At 37.3% G+C, this 14,767-nt stretch overlaps 1 protein-coding gene across 12 annotated transcripts in view; it reads right to left on the bottom strand.

The window, feature by feature from the left end:
• Positions 1-14,767, bottom strand: part of SOX6 (SRY-box transcription factor 6) — an 833,346-nt gene that overhangs the window by 535,001 nt on the left and 283,578 nt on the right. For 7 of the 12 annotated variants that reach the window (XM_059874855.1, XM_059874857.1, XM_059874853.1 and 4 more), the window contains 2 exons: positions 13,621-13,702; positions 12,134-12,279 (listed from right to left, as the gene is read on the bottom strand). The exons of 4 other annotated variants lie outside the window; for them this stretch is intronic. The gene's annotated coding sequence lies outside the window, so the exon portion shown is untranslated. The remainder of the gene's footprint in view (positions 1-12,133; positions 12,280-13,620; positions 13,703-14,767) is intronic. One more of the 12 variants, XM_059874854.1, reaches the window with a different exon arrangement.

The raw sequence follows: 14,767 nt of genomic DNA, 5'->3' as shown, positions 1-14,767 counted from the left end.
TTACCTTCACAAATACTCATATTTTTTGACTTAATTTGTTTCATGGACCTGATAGTCCCACACCTTGCTAAAGAATTTCAGTGGCCACATTTCTGCATAGTGAAAGTGATCCCAAACAATTTTTCCAATGTATTACACATATAACAAGTTTTTCTTCAAAACCAGCATGATGGTCATTTTTCCTCTGTTTTCTCTTTGACAAACATAGTTATTATAGAAAATGAAAGGAAAATTCCACTCTTCATTCATGTTTGAGTTTGTCTGACTTGCTAAACTATCCTGGCCTGTAGCATAAGAAGAACTAAAGAGCCTCTTGATGCAAATGAAAGAGGAGCGTGAAAAAGTTGGCTTAAAACTCAACATTCAGAAAACTAGGATCATGGCATCTGGTCTCATCACTTCATGGCAAATAGATGGGGAAACAATGGAAACAGTGACACTTTACTTCTTTGGGCTCCAAAATCACTGCAGATGGTGACTGCAGCCATGAATTTAAAAGACACTTGTTCCTTGGAAGAAAAGTTATGACCAACCTAGACAGCATATCAAAAAGCAGAGACGTTACTTTGCCAACAAAGGTCCGTCTAGTCAAAGCTATGGTTTTTTCAGTAGTCATGTATGGGTGAGAGTTGGACTATAAAGAAAGCTGAGAGCCAAAGAATTGATGCTTTTGAACTGTGGTATTGGAGAAGACTCTTGAGAGTCCCTTAGACTGCAAGAAGATCCAACCCAGTTCATCCTAAAGGAAATCAGTCCTGAATATTCACTGGAAGGACTAATGCTGAAGCTGAAACTCCAATACTTTGGCTACAGGATGTGAAGAACTGACTGATTTGAAAAGACCCTGATGCTGGGAAAGATTGAAGGCAGGGGGAGAAGGGGACGACAGAAGATGAGATGATTGGATGGCATCACCGACTGGATGGATATGAGTTTGAGTAAGCTCTGGGAGTTGGTGATGGACAGGGAGGCCTGGCGTGTTGCAGTCCATGGGGTCGCAAAGAGTCGGACACGAATGAGTGACTGAACTGAACTGAACTGTAGCATAAGGTGTAATTCCATGTATATCTATTTCTTTTTTTCCTTAAAAAGAAGACTTTGACAAGATTTAATTATATAAGATTTAAATATGGAGAAGGAAATGGCAACCTACTCCAGTATTCTTGCCTGGGAAATCCCATAGATAGGGGAGCCTGGTGGGCTGTAGTCCATGGGGTCGCAGAGAGCTGGATGCGACTCAGTGAGTAAACAACAAGATTTAAATAGAGTGGCAAGTTTTTATATTCATAGCTCTGGAGAGACAGGCTTTATTTCTTTTTTCTTTCTGCTGTCCTTTTTTTTTCTACTTTTCTTTACAGAATGAAAATTATTTTATCAAGAAGCTTCAACTTACATTATTAAAAATACATAGCAATCATCATAAGTCTGCCTTTCTTTAGGATATACATACTCTTCACAAAAGTACTTAACTTTTTTTCAGAGCTATAATTAAGAAGATATTAGAGTTGAGGGGAAATGCATGGTCATGGAGCCAAACAATATCAAATTTGAAATCAACCTCTATCATTTACTGTGTTGCTCAGTAAAGTTGATTTACCTCCTGCGGGTACTAAGTAGCTTCAGTCCTCTTGGACTGTGCGACCCAAGGACTATAGCCTGCCAGGCTTCTCTGTCCGTGGGATTCTCTAGGCAAGCATCTTGGAGTGGGTTGCCATGCCCTCCTCCAGACGATTTTCTCGACTCAGGGATTGAACCCATGTCTCTTATGTCTCCTGCACTGGCAGACAGATTCTTTACGACTAGCACCACCTGATATATCTCTCTAAGCCTCAATTTTATTAACTATAAAAATGGGTATAATAATAGCTTCTACCTGATAGGGTAATGATGAGGACTAAATAATAAAATCCTCATGGCACATATGTATAAAGCATTAATACAACATCTGGCATAATTAAGCATTTAGTACACGGTGTTACTAACAGGTTATATATGCCACTGTACGTAGTTGCTTGGTCATGTCTGCCTCTTTGAGACCCCATGGACTGTAGACTGCCAGGCTCCTCTTGTCCTCTCCAGGCAAGAATACTGGAGTGGGTTGCCATGCCCTCCTGCAAGGGGTCTTCCCAACCCAGGGATTACCCCCAGGTCTCCCACGTTGCAGGTGGAATCTCTACCATCTGAGTCACCAGGGAAGTCCATAAATGCCACTGCTGCTGCTGCTGCTGCGTAGTCACTTCAGTCGTGTCCCACTCTGTGTGACCCCAGAGACGGCAGCCCACCAGGCTCCCCCGTCCCTGGGATTCTCCAGGCAAGAACACCAGAGTGGGGTGCCATCGCCTTCTCTGATATATGCCACTAATGGAGTACAAATTTTATCTTTCTAATGATAAACAGCCAATGGAATTAGTATCCTGAATAGGAGACTCTGTTCTTTAAAAACAATGGTAAATCTATACATCAACTGTACTCGGATTGAAAAAAAAAACAACTGTAAACCAAAGAACATGCAGATCAAATCTGTTTTAAAAGGTGTTTCTTTAAATGTAATATTTTTCAAACTAGGTTGAATGAGTGATAGAGTTAATTTTCTGAGTACCAATCAGCATTTTTTTTATTAAAAAGGAGAGAAGGGAACAGAGGAGAGAGGAAGCAACAGAAGAAAAGGCTAAAAGGGGAAAGAAAAGAGAAAATAAAAAATGTTACACATATTAAGGGTAAGTATTGTTCATGTAAAATTTTGATTGTATCCTGGGTCAGATTTGAAATTCACTTCTTACTCTGAATCACATTCAAAAAAGTCTGAAAGCCTCCTAACTTAATGGAAACTAGAACATGTGAATCAGTGAGCTTTTGTATAATAGGAAAAGAGTTAAATAACCACCTTGCTCACTCAAAGATTTCTCTAATTCATGTAGTATAGCAACTGAAGACATCTAGTGCCCTTCTAGATGTCCTGTGGTATCTTCTTTGAAATACTATAGACAGAAGTAGCTACCTATCAGAGATTATCCAAGAGCAAAAGGGTAAGATTAGATGGCTTCTCAATAACCATCCTAGCGCTAGGATCATGAAGCAAGCAGTAAAGTAAAATGAAGAAAAGTTAATAAAATTAAAGGATTTAAGATATTTGGGGTTTCTCTTGTGACTCATCTGGTAAAGAATCTGCCTGCAATGTGGAAGACCTGGGTTCGATCCCTGGTCTGGGAAGATCTCCTGGAGAAGGGAAAGGCTACCCACTCCAGTATTCTGGCCTGGAGAATTCCCTGGGCTGTATAGTCCATGGAGTCGCAAAGAGTCGCACACGACTGAGAAACTTTCACTTTGACTTTTAAGATATTTTTTCACATTCAATAAATTCAGGCACTTACAAATGAAAGAGCAAGAAAATGTGTCTTCTAAAAATCTGATGGATTGGTGGAGTAACCAGACAGCAAAATGCCGCTCAGTATGTTTTACTTAAAGAAACGGTTATATTTCTCTCTCTTTTGCAAGATATATAGGGTGTGTGTGGGTTTGGGGTGGTGGGCAGGGAGAGAAGTGTTCAAGAGGAAGGTGCATATAAGTGGTTGTGTTCACTTCAGTCTTATTTCAAACCAAACCAGTATGGTGGTCAGCTGTCAGCCAAAGAGAACAGGGGCAGGAACAGAGCCAATCAAGCTGTGTTAAGTAACCTAATCATTCCATAGAAATCTGTACAGCTCTTGTTCTCTGGCAGTACAGCTGGCAACAGCACAGCAGTAATTTGAGGGGTTTTCTATAGGGTGCTTATGAGTTTGATTTCACTGTTGGCTTCTTGCCATTGCAACCTATACACTGGGTAGTTCTGTTTGTGAGTTACCCAACTATGTGCTTAGATGATAAAGAATTAGATTTTTTTCACTTGGTAGGCATGAAGTCATCTGAGTTTTCACTTTGCCAAATGTGTCTTTTTTTTTCTTCCAAACTCCCCAGGTTAAGAAAAATACATGGTTGTATTGCCAAGACCCTCCCCCTACACTTTGAGCCCTGTATTTCTTTGGAAAACTAAATTCTATTTTCCCCATAATTCATCAAACTGTTTTCTCTGACAACTTAAATCTTTAGAGCCTTTTAAAATACCACTTCTCTCATTTTCTCCCCACTACTCTCCTTTTTTCATACTTTCCCCTTGGCAATCAAAAAATACATATAATTTGCCAAATTTGAAGTAAAAGGGATATAATTCAACTGCTGAGGTTCAAGATGATGTTTTACATGTGACCAAATAAACTTTCCATTACCCAGTTGCACCTTCATATGACTTTCTTGAGATACTCACAAAGGACATAATGTAGTTAAACAGTAATGTTACATAAACAGTTGACACCGTACAGCAAATTCAGGTTTTGCTTTTGGAAACTTCTGGGATTTCTTTTTCCCAATATTTTTGATCTGTGGTTGGTTGAATCTGCATATCCAGAATCCTTAGAGAAGGAGAGCTACCTGTACTTAATTTTGAGTCAATCTCAGCTCCTTCTTATATGCATATATCACTTCATCTTATATAAACCTAACCAACAATACATTCCAAAACTGTTCTCATAATAGACAGTGAACTACCATCACCAGTGTGACCATTTAAAAAACAAAAGCCAAAATTATGGAAGTGGATTTGAGAAGAAAGTAGAAGAAATACAATGAAAATACTTGGACTATACTATAAAGCATGGTGAAGGCGAAGAAGTATTGATCTCTACCCTTTTGGCTCATTGGTATAAAATCAGAAAGTACTCCTTCTTCATTCTCAAAATATATTAACCTTCAACAGGATGCCCTTTATTTGTTAGCAGATATATACCTCCATGGGCTTCCCAGGTGGCTCAGTGGTTTAAAAAACCCCACATGCCAATGCAGGAGGTGCAGGTTCCATCTCTGGAGAAGGAAATGGCAATCCACTCCAGTATTCTTGCCTGGGAAATCCCATGGACAGAAGAGCCTGGCAGGCTACAGTCCATGGGATCGCAAAAGAGTCAAACATGACTTAGCAACTAAACAGCAACACTGTCCATCTCCATGCCAGGGCCATCACAATCTTCTATTACCGCTTACTTCAGCCAGGATACCCAGTTACTTTCCACAGCTAAGGACAGCAGGAAGTCCTCCCAAATTCCATTTCAAGGAGTCTTTCGTTTTCACTGTATGCACTGGTAGTAGAAGTAGGAAATGTCAAATCCCACTATCAGAAATTGGTCAAAAGAATGTTATTAAAGCCAGATCTTAAAATGAGATTTCATACCCAAACAACACAACAGGCAGCAGTTAGCTACTATCATACTCTCAATAGTATAATTCAGTCGTATTATAAGGTTGAATTACAGAAGTGGAGTGGCAACCCACTCCAGTATTTTTACCTGGAGAATCCAATGGACAGAGGTGCCTGGTAGGCTACATACAGTCCGTGGGGTCGCAAGAGTTGGACACAACTTATCGACTAAACCACCAACCACCACACAAGTCTAAATGGATTTCAGTAAGTTGCCCAATTAATCAAATCACCATCTATAACATGTTTTCTATAAAAATATCCATTCCAAATTCCAAACAACAAACTTGCTGAACTTCCCCCGTTAGTTAGTTCGAAATTGCCTACAAATACATCCCTGTGTATACTTCAAAGAAGCTTTTTGAAATATAGATTTTAAAAATACTTAAAAACAAGTAACTGACTATTAGCCTTTTTAAAGACAGTCATAGGCTTTACTTCCTCATTTACTATATATGAAGTCTGGGATTTTCAAATACAATACTTGAAAGTATACATGAAAAGTGATTATTAGTGGCTATTGTGATTATTAGTGGCTATTAAAACATTGTTAATATGATGACAAGAGCTATAATCATGCCAATCCTATGAATTGTGAGTGATGGGGAAAATACATACAGTCTTATATTGTATATATTATTATGTTCTCCTGAATATAAGTGATTCAGATGCTTTCTAAAAAAGTACACAAAGTTTCTAAGCTGGGGCACTGGGAAAGTTAGCACAACTTCAAGTCAACCCATTTCTATAAAACTTTGAGAGAAATAGCTAAATGCACACTCAACCATCTATGTAACTCAGTACCTTATTTTCATATATGAGCAAGGCTGTGTGGATCCATAAAGATCCCATATGAGCAGACCTTTGAACATCTAGCATCAGAACTTCTTATAAAGCCACCAAATGTACTGCACTGATATGATGCCTAATGATCTTCTAATAAAAGCCAATTTCAAATGATTAAGAAAAAACAAGCTTGCTATAAAAAGGCAAACAATGTTTATAGACAGCCTGAATTCAAAGGAAAGATGGGTGGGCATAAATTACGTGTTTATAAAAAAAACACATGAACTGTTTGGTAAATAGAACAGAATTTCATTTAAGAAACTTGGTTGGAGAAGAAGGCGCAATATTTAGGCTTTGTCCTGAGTTAGCACAAAGCATAACTGAATACACCATTGCTCTCTTATATTTAACACAAATAAGATATTGAGGGGCTTCCCAGTGGCTCAGCAGTAAAGAATCCACCTGCCAAAGTAGGAGATGTGGGTTCAATCTCTAGGTTGGGAAGATCCCCTGGAAATGTAAATGGCAACCCACTCCAGTATTTTTGCCTGGGATATCCTATAGACAAAGTCTATAGGGTCACGAAAGAGTTGGACATGTCTTAGCAACTAAACAACAAAAATACTGAGACTTGTAGAATGAAGTCAGGAGTACTGCCTGTAACCAACTGCACTGTGACATTCTCATTCATCTGCTGAGCCTTAAGTCCCACAGCAGCTGATGACTCAGCACTTCCAAACCTTCCTCCTGAGGACGTTGCTAGTAGACACCACATTGCACATGCTCCTAACTCATTCTTCACCCACCCCTCTCTGCCATCAGTAATCATTTTACCAGTAATTCCTTCAGCCACAGAAGTTGTACATTAAAATCAGAGCCCTGATAACCATCTCTGTCAGTTCTGCTAGAGATGGAAGGTCCACTCATTCAGTTGCACCCATTGGAATAGTTCCTCATTCTGGGTATTGTGCATTCTAAACAACTGTGAGAGTTGGACTATAAAGAAAGCTGAGCGCCGAAGAATTGATGCTTTTGAACTGTGGTGTTGGAGAAGACTCTTGAGAGTCCCTTGGACTGCAAGGAGATCCAACCAGTCCATCCTAAAGGAGATCAGTCCTGGGTGTTCATTGGAAGGACTGATATTGAAGCTCAAACTCCAATACTTTGGCCACCTGATGTGAAGAGTTGAATCATTTGAAAAGACCCTGATGCTTGGAAAGGCTGAAGGCAGGAGGAGAAGGGGACAACAGAGGATGAGATGGCTGGATGGCATCACTGACTCAATGGACATGAGTTTGGGTAGGCTCCGGGAATTGGTGATGGACAGGGAGGCCTGGCAGGCTGCAGTTCGTGGGGTCGCAAAGAGTTGGACACGACTGAAAGACTGAACTGAACTGAACTGAACTGAAGCAACTGTGAGGTCTCCACTGAAGAAGCATGCTTAACTGGTATGTCCTTGTTTGTGTCTGGGCAGAAGTGTCATGTGTGTGTGTCGTGTGTAACACTGTGTGTATTTATCTAAGCACACATTCAAATATTTGAGGCTAAAAGAGCCACATGGAACTGAGTTTATCATTTTCCTCTTGAAGTACATAATATAGACAAATAGCTACAACTAATACATAAGCATTTGATAAAATAAATCATTGTCTTTGTGTGGAGGAACTTACTAATAGGACAATAGGGCCGGCTTCTCGCACATCAGTTGGGATGAGAGGGGAGAACACTGTATTCTTTCTTTGCACCAAAATAGTAAGTTAGAAAACAAATCTGTCTGGAAAAAAAGTATCACAGGCTGTTCCAGGGGAAGAGCAGCTATGGAAGTTTGAGGTTTCTTATCAAGAAAAACTGATGGCAAGCCTTCATATTAGACTGTATATGTCTATCCACTAAAGTTTTATAGGAATGAGGAAACTTTCTAACCAAGAAAGTTCAGATGAAATGCTGCTCATCAAGAATGACTCTAAAGAAGGTATAACATTTTCATCAGTGGCTTTAAGAAAACAATTTATAGTGCTTTAAGTGAAATAAGGGTAAGTGCCATCCATTACAATGTACTGCTATGACCTATATGCCTTGAATTATACAAATGACATTTCCTGGGACTTTGCTTTCCCTTAGAAAGGAAAACAGGGAGAAGAATTTTTACATGAGGCATAAGGCAAGAAATGGACATATAAATAACTGCTAGCTCAGTGTAAAAGATCCCTGAAGAAAGGGAAGAAACCCAGGACGTGTGCACATCAAATAAAAATGGAGAATATGGCTATATTTCCGTTCAAACCAATATTCCCTTTTCAGGAATCATCCCCTCTGGCTCACTGCTGACAATGCATAGATAGCATATGAGTGAGATAAGTTCATGAGTAAGATGAAAAGGGATGCTCAACGGTAGGTAAATAAATTTGTTTCCACTGAGATGATTATTCTTACAGTGTGTCACTGCTCTCATGGCATAAACAGGACAGGTGATGACATCCTATAAAATGAAATTCTTATTCCTATAGTCCTGACACCAAGATATATAACTCATTCAAGATATATAACTCATGAATTTTCTTTTGCTCTGAAGCTTTTAGTGAGTTTTTGCTTTTATTGTTGTTCTTGTTTCTTATCTTTAAAAAAAAATGCTGTCATCAAATGGGCAATACTGTTAAGAGAGTAGGATGGAAAATGGGACTGTCATTATTTTAGGCTGTTGCTGTTGCTAAGTCACTTCAGCCGTGTCCGACTCTGTGCGACCCCATAGATGGCAGCCCACCAGGCTCCCCCGTCCCTGGGATTCTCCAGGCAAGAACACTGAAGTGAGTTGCCATTTCCTTCTCCAATGCATGAATGTGAAAAGTGAAAGTGAAGTCGCTCAGTCGTGTCTGACTCTTCACAACCCCATGGACTGCAGCCTACCAGGCTCCTCCGTCCATGGGATTTTCTAGGCAAGAGTACTGGAGTGGGGTGCCATCGCCTTTGCCATATTTTTTTTAGGCTACCTGATCCTATATAAGAATTACATATGTTATTATGTGGGATGCCTGAATATAGCATTTTACTTGAATTATTTAAAGTTAATATCTGCATCATATAATCTCTATGCAATGTCTACATCCTCAAATCAAAGCCCTGTCCCAAACCTCATGTCTTTCAGACCTAACCTAGACAAGAAATAAGGAATCACAAGTCTTTGTACCAACAAATAATTTTTCCAACTATAATTCATTAGTACCTTATTCCAAAAGCATATGAATACTTACAAGATGGTTAATCCTCATTAAAAACTAAGATTACATGACATAATTACATGTAAATAAGAAAAATGAATTAAACTCTTACCCTTTCCTATGTCGGGCACTAGTTGTGAATCATATATACAATTAGAGTTATATTGCTAAGCTAAAAATATTGGTAAAGATCTAAAAATGACAAACAGTGCCTTTTAAATTAATGTCTTATTAGTTGAGTGAAGTACACTGACAAAGAATAATTTATGCTTATTCAAACTGCACTCGACATCTTCAGGTGTTTCCAAATGAGCTCACAGAAGAGTGATTAAATGCATCTGATAACAAGCCACACATTGCTGAAATTACTTACCGCCTCATTTTATGATTAATTAAACATGTAGATTAAAGTTGCAAAAGAATTTAGATTAATGAGCAAGTTAAGTCTTGCTGATATAAGTGAATTGGGAATTGGATGCTCTGTGGAACTTTATAAACATGCATTTTATAATGAATAAGACAAGGCTACATGCAGAATCGTGGCCACCAGGGCCTTTTGACGATGCAGTCTTTTTTAACATGGTTTGACAGCTTTCAAATAACATTCTTCTATAGGCTTTAAACTTTGGGCTTTGCTGTAAAACACAAGACTACATAACTCATGTACCAGGAGTACGATTATTTTCGAGCTCTCCAAGGTAATGACCCCCTGTAGCAGCAGCTGTTCGGATAAAATTACAAGCTCAATTGTTATTTTAATCAGAGATAGTTTTGTAGTTAAAAGCAGTTATGAAAGTTGTAAAATTATGTGACACATCATCAGTACCTTCTCTTCAACACTCTTTTCTCCAAAAGTAAAACCATCCCAAAAAAGTCGTAGCTTTCCAGAGGACTTATTAGTTAAAAAAAAGAATGCTTAGTCATTCAAAATATATTCAAAGTCTTTTATTAGTGAAGTTTCTGTGATAGGAAAGGTAATATTTAAATTTATGATAACTCTTATCAGCTCCAAGATTGTGTCAAAATATCTGCTAGAGTTTGCTGCTGCTTAGTCACTCAGTCGTGTCCGACTCTTTGTGACCCCATCGACTGTAGCTTGGGAGGCTCCTCTGTCCATGGGGATTCTCCAAGCAAGAATACTGGAGTGGGTTGCCATGATCTCCTCCAGGGGATCTTCCCCACCCAGGAATCGAACCAGAGTCTCCTGCATTATAGGCAGATTCTTTACCAGCTGAGCTACCAGGCAAGATTCCACTAGGGTTTGCTGAGTATCCAATTTTTCTCTTTTAAAATCAGCTTTACCTAATCTGTGCCAAAAGCCAAGTTGGACTTTATGATTTTCCAGTGCAAGAGCAATACAAGTTGTTCACAAAGATATAGTGCATTCTCCATTGCAAGGGATATAGAAGTGGCAAGAAACTGAACCAAAGTTACCAAAGTAGATTTTGGTTTAAAACCTATTCCATTTTTATTCTAAGCTTGTAGCACAATATCATTTATTACAACTATAGCATAATGAAACCATTCCTGCAAATTATTTGAATGGATCCAGTCTGCTATCTAAAATGCACCTCTAATTCTTTTCTACTTATTTTCAGACCTTATATATAATTCACTTCTTGGCAAGATGAGATTTTTAGAGTGTTATTTTTTTTTCCTTTTAATTCAGATTTTTCATACTCTAAAGATGTACCAAGAAAACTATGGAATTTTTTACATAAAGTTCAAAAGGAGCTGCTTCATGACGCAGGTAGCAAATTATCATTATTAACCCCACATATTTATCATGTGGACATAATTGCCCATTGGAAGATATATGTGAATGAAAATACAATATTGAGACATAAGTCTGACTATTTTGAAATTTATTAAAAGTATGTAAGCAATCAGAATAAAATAGTGTCCATTTGATTTGTTTATTTCCTTCCAGTGTTAAGTTGATGTCTTTCACCAAGTAATATAAATCACATTTTATCACCACAAAAAGTCTTTTTTTTTAATTTATAAGCTTCTCCTCTTTGCAGCTCAACTTGAATATAACAGTAAGAATTTCTAGGTAGAAATATAGACCCAAACACTTCAAGGATAAATAATAACCTTTTTCTTCACATAAAAATTTAAAATTTTCATTTATACCCTTTAAAAGAAGAAATTTTACAACAAAGTGGTAATATTAGCCTAAAAGATGCTAGTTTAGAGATCTAAAATAATTCTTTTGTGATCATAAAATGTATCTGATCTGTGCCAGAAGGACATAGATTATTCAAACAGCTCAACAAGTCACCAAATTTTAAGGAGCAAGATCTTTCCACTCCAGTCACTGCCATATTATTTCTAGGACCCACAAATTATAAGGTATGTCCTAGAGTTACTAACAATTAAATAGAATTGTGTCATTACTGTGGCATTTTAATACAAGAAGATACATTTATTTTCCCATGAAAGCAATATATGTAAAATACTGAATATATTTAGCTATTATACGTACTTATTATTAGCCTGTTTTAAGTGTTATTATAAATACTTTATACAGTTTACCAACATAGATTACATAAATTTACTGGTTATTTAAAGTTAGGAGTTATATGTTTAGCTTTAATACCAAAATAGGTACTTTACATTCAAATTCTGAATAAACGGGCAATTTAAAATATCACAAATCAGCTGTAATGCACTATAAGAATTCCTAACCATTATTTCATTAAATCGAGATGGCAATTTATTGTAAAACATTTTCTTTTATTTCTCAACGCATAGTTATGTGTTCATAGCTATGAACCTTGCATCTCTACAAAGTGATTATTTTCTTCATTTCATCCAGTTTGAAAAAAAGTATAAAAATACTCACCAGAAACTAAAATTAGATGACTAAACTCATTTTCACATGTGATTGGGCCCAGGTTTGTCAAGATGAACTACGAATGCATTAATATCCACAATACTGCCAAATGTTGAATTATTAATATTGTCGGGTCCTTGGTCTCAGTTCATGCCCTGTTGAGGAGTTTTGTGACATTCATCAAAACTCAGCCTCTCAACATGTTTACAAGTATCCTGGAGGCAACATGTCTTAAACTAAAACTAAGGTCATTTTCAACCACACAAACTGTCATCAATGCCAGACTAAGACTCATAAATGCAAAGAACTAGTCTATAGTGAAAACAGCAGATGAAATCAGGTGCCACCACATGCCAGATCCTTGCCAACTCAGCACCGAGAAGTTGAGATACCAGGTAGATGATTAAAGGCGGTTCTTCATTTGGAAGGATTAGCAAGCATTATGCACTATACCTATGAGTAGTATATGTCAAGGAGAAGGCAATGGCACCCCACTCCAGTACTCTTGCCTGGAAAAACCCATGGACAGAGGAGCCTTGTAGGCTGCAGTCCATGGGGTCGCTAAGAGTCGGACACAACTGAGAGACTTCACTTTCACTTTTCACTTTCCTGCATTGGAGAAGGAAATGGCAACCCACTGCAGTGTTCTTGCCTGGAGAATCCCAGGGATGGGGAAGCCTGGTGGTGGGCTACTGTCTATGGGGTCGCACAGAGTCGGACATGATTCAAGCAACTTAGCAGCAGAAGCAGCAGCAGCAGTATATGTCAATGTAAGTATTCAACAGCCAAAAACAGTGCTGAAAATTGACTCCAAGACTACTACAGCTTATCAATTTTTATTCTACTGACTGCAAATTCTTTAGCTGTCTTAACCAAGCATGGAGTTGGCTAACTGGAAGAGTCCAGAATTTTTCCTTCAGTGGAAAAAAAAAAAAGGTTATTCTGTTTCAATTATTCTAAAACTCCTTTTAAAATCCATGTATCCAAAAATTTTTGTAAGTGCACATTAATAATGGTCTTTTATAAACCAACTGGAGATTTAAAGTATGATTATTTTTTAAAAGTCAAAAGTTTCTAAACTTTACTCTGTACCTTATCTTATATGATTTCCATGATGGGAAATTGACATCAAACTGATTTTATTCTTAAAACAAATAACTCAAAAGAATACAAGTGGTTTCCAGACTTGGAAAACTTTAGAATTTCTGATACTCATCTTTCCAATCTTTCACTCAGTAGATATATTCCCTATAAATAGAAACATTTCTGAAAAATACTGAACTGTGGTTGTAAAATTGTTTCATTTGTATGTAAAGTTAGCCAATAATTCTAATAGTTATAAACATAAGTTAAAACTAAAAGATGCAAAGAAATTAGGTGTTAAAGTTTCCTAAGGTCTTAAAATTAGACCACAAAAATACAATTCAATCCTCATTTGCCATGGAAATAGGAAATAAATGGGAACATTAGTTATACTCATAAATTATATATTATACCTGGGCTCTTATACAAAGTGATGAGGGGTCACAAAGTCCTTCTTGAAGCATTTCTCTTTCCTCATCAGAAGATATAGAAAGTCTAAAAAGAAGAAACTAATAGTTATTGGACCCACTATCTGCCAGACATAAAATAAATTTATTCTATGCATCATATAATCTTCCCAACAACCACACCCATTTTACAGATGAAGGAACTGAGTCTCAGATAAGCTAAGCAATTTTCCAGAATTACACCAAGTGGCAGAGATAAGAGTGAAGCCCTAGTGAACCCAGCTCCAAGGTCCATTTGTTCCTTCTATTATGGTTATTTATTGCCCATAGTGTTTTTTGTATTTATGCTGTTCTCTACTATCTAAGATTTCTTTTTGCTTCTCAGTTAATCTATTTCTGCACCTCCTTCCAAGGTTCACTTATTCCAAAAAGTATAGCGTTCTCTCAGCACTTTGTTTAAAAGCCTCTATTATAACAATTCAAGTTATACTGATTCACACAATACACATTTATGTAATGCTACCAATATTATCGCCTGTATTCAGCAAGGTGTTGAAGGTTTCACAAAATGGTTTCATTGACACACTATAATAAAACTCTCTTACTCTCCATTCTATACTTCTCTAGCCTTTCTCACCTTCATAATAACTTTAGTAGTAGAAGTATTTACTAGTGTTATTATCATTATTACATATTATCAACCAACCACCTTTTGCTTTCATGCTGCTCTCTGGAACTCTCCACTTTCATTCTGCTCAAATGTTCTCATACCACTAAGCCTTCCTAATCAACCTTCCTTCTCTTTCCTTCCTAATCAAGAATTCTACTCTTAAATATTTCCTAGAAGATGTAAGGTATTTTCGATTATTCATTTATGCAACAAAATATAAGCATTTACTATATGCTGGAAACTTAAGAATAGGTAAATAAGATAGACCTCATTTGTCTAAGAACTTATAATCTATGACAGACTACAAACAAGTAAACCAAAATTTATAATGTAGATCCATGTCATAATGGAAGTACATTTAAAGTGATATGAATACAAAGAATAAAGAGTAACATTCATCCGGAAGGCTTCATATAGAAGGTGGTATATAAAGTTAAGTTGCATTATTGAACAGGATGCAGGTGGAGAAATGACAATAGTAAT

The sequence above is a fragment of the Bos taurus genome, chromosome 15 (genome assembly GCF_002263795.3).
Source record: "Bos taurus isolate L1 Dominette 01449 registration number 42190680 breed Hereford chromosome 15, ARS-UCD2.0, whole genome shotgun sequence".
Classification (NCBI taxonomy): Eukaryota; Metazoa; Chordata; class Mammalia; order Artiodactyla; family Bovidae; genus Bos; species Bos taurus.
The sequence above is the reverse complement of the archived record's forward strand: the minus strand, read 5'-3'. Positions and strand labels throughout refer to the sequence as shown.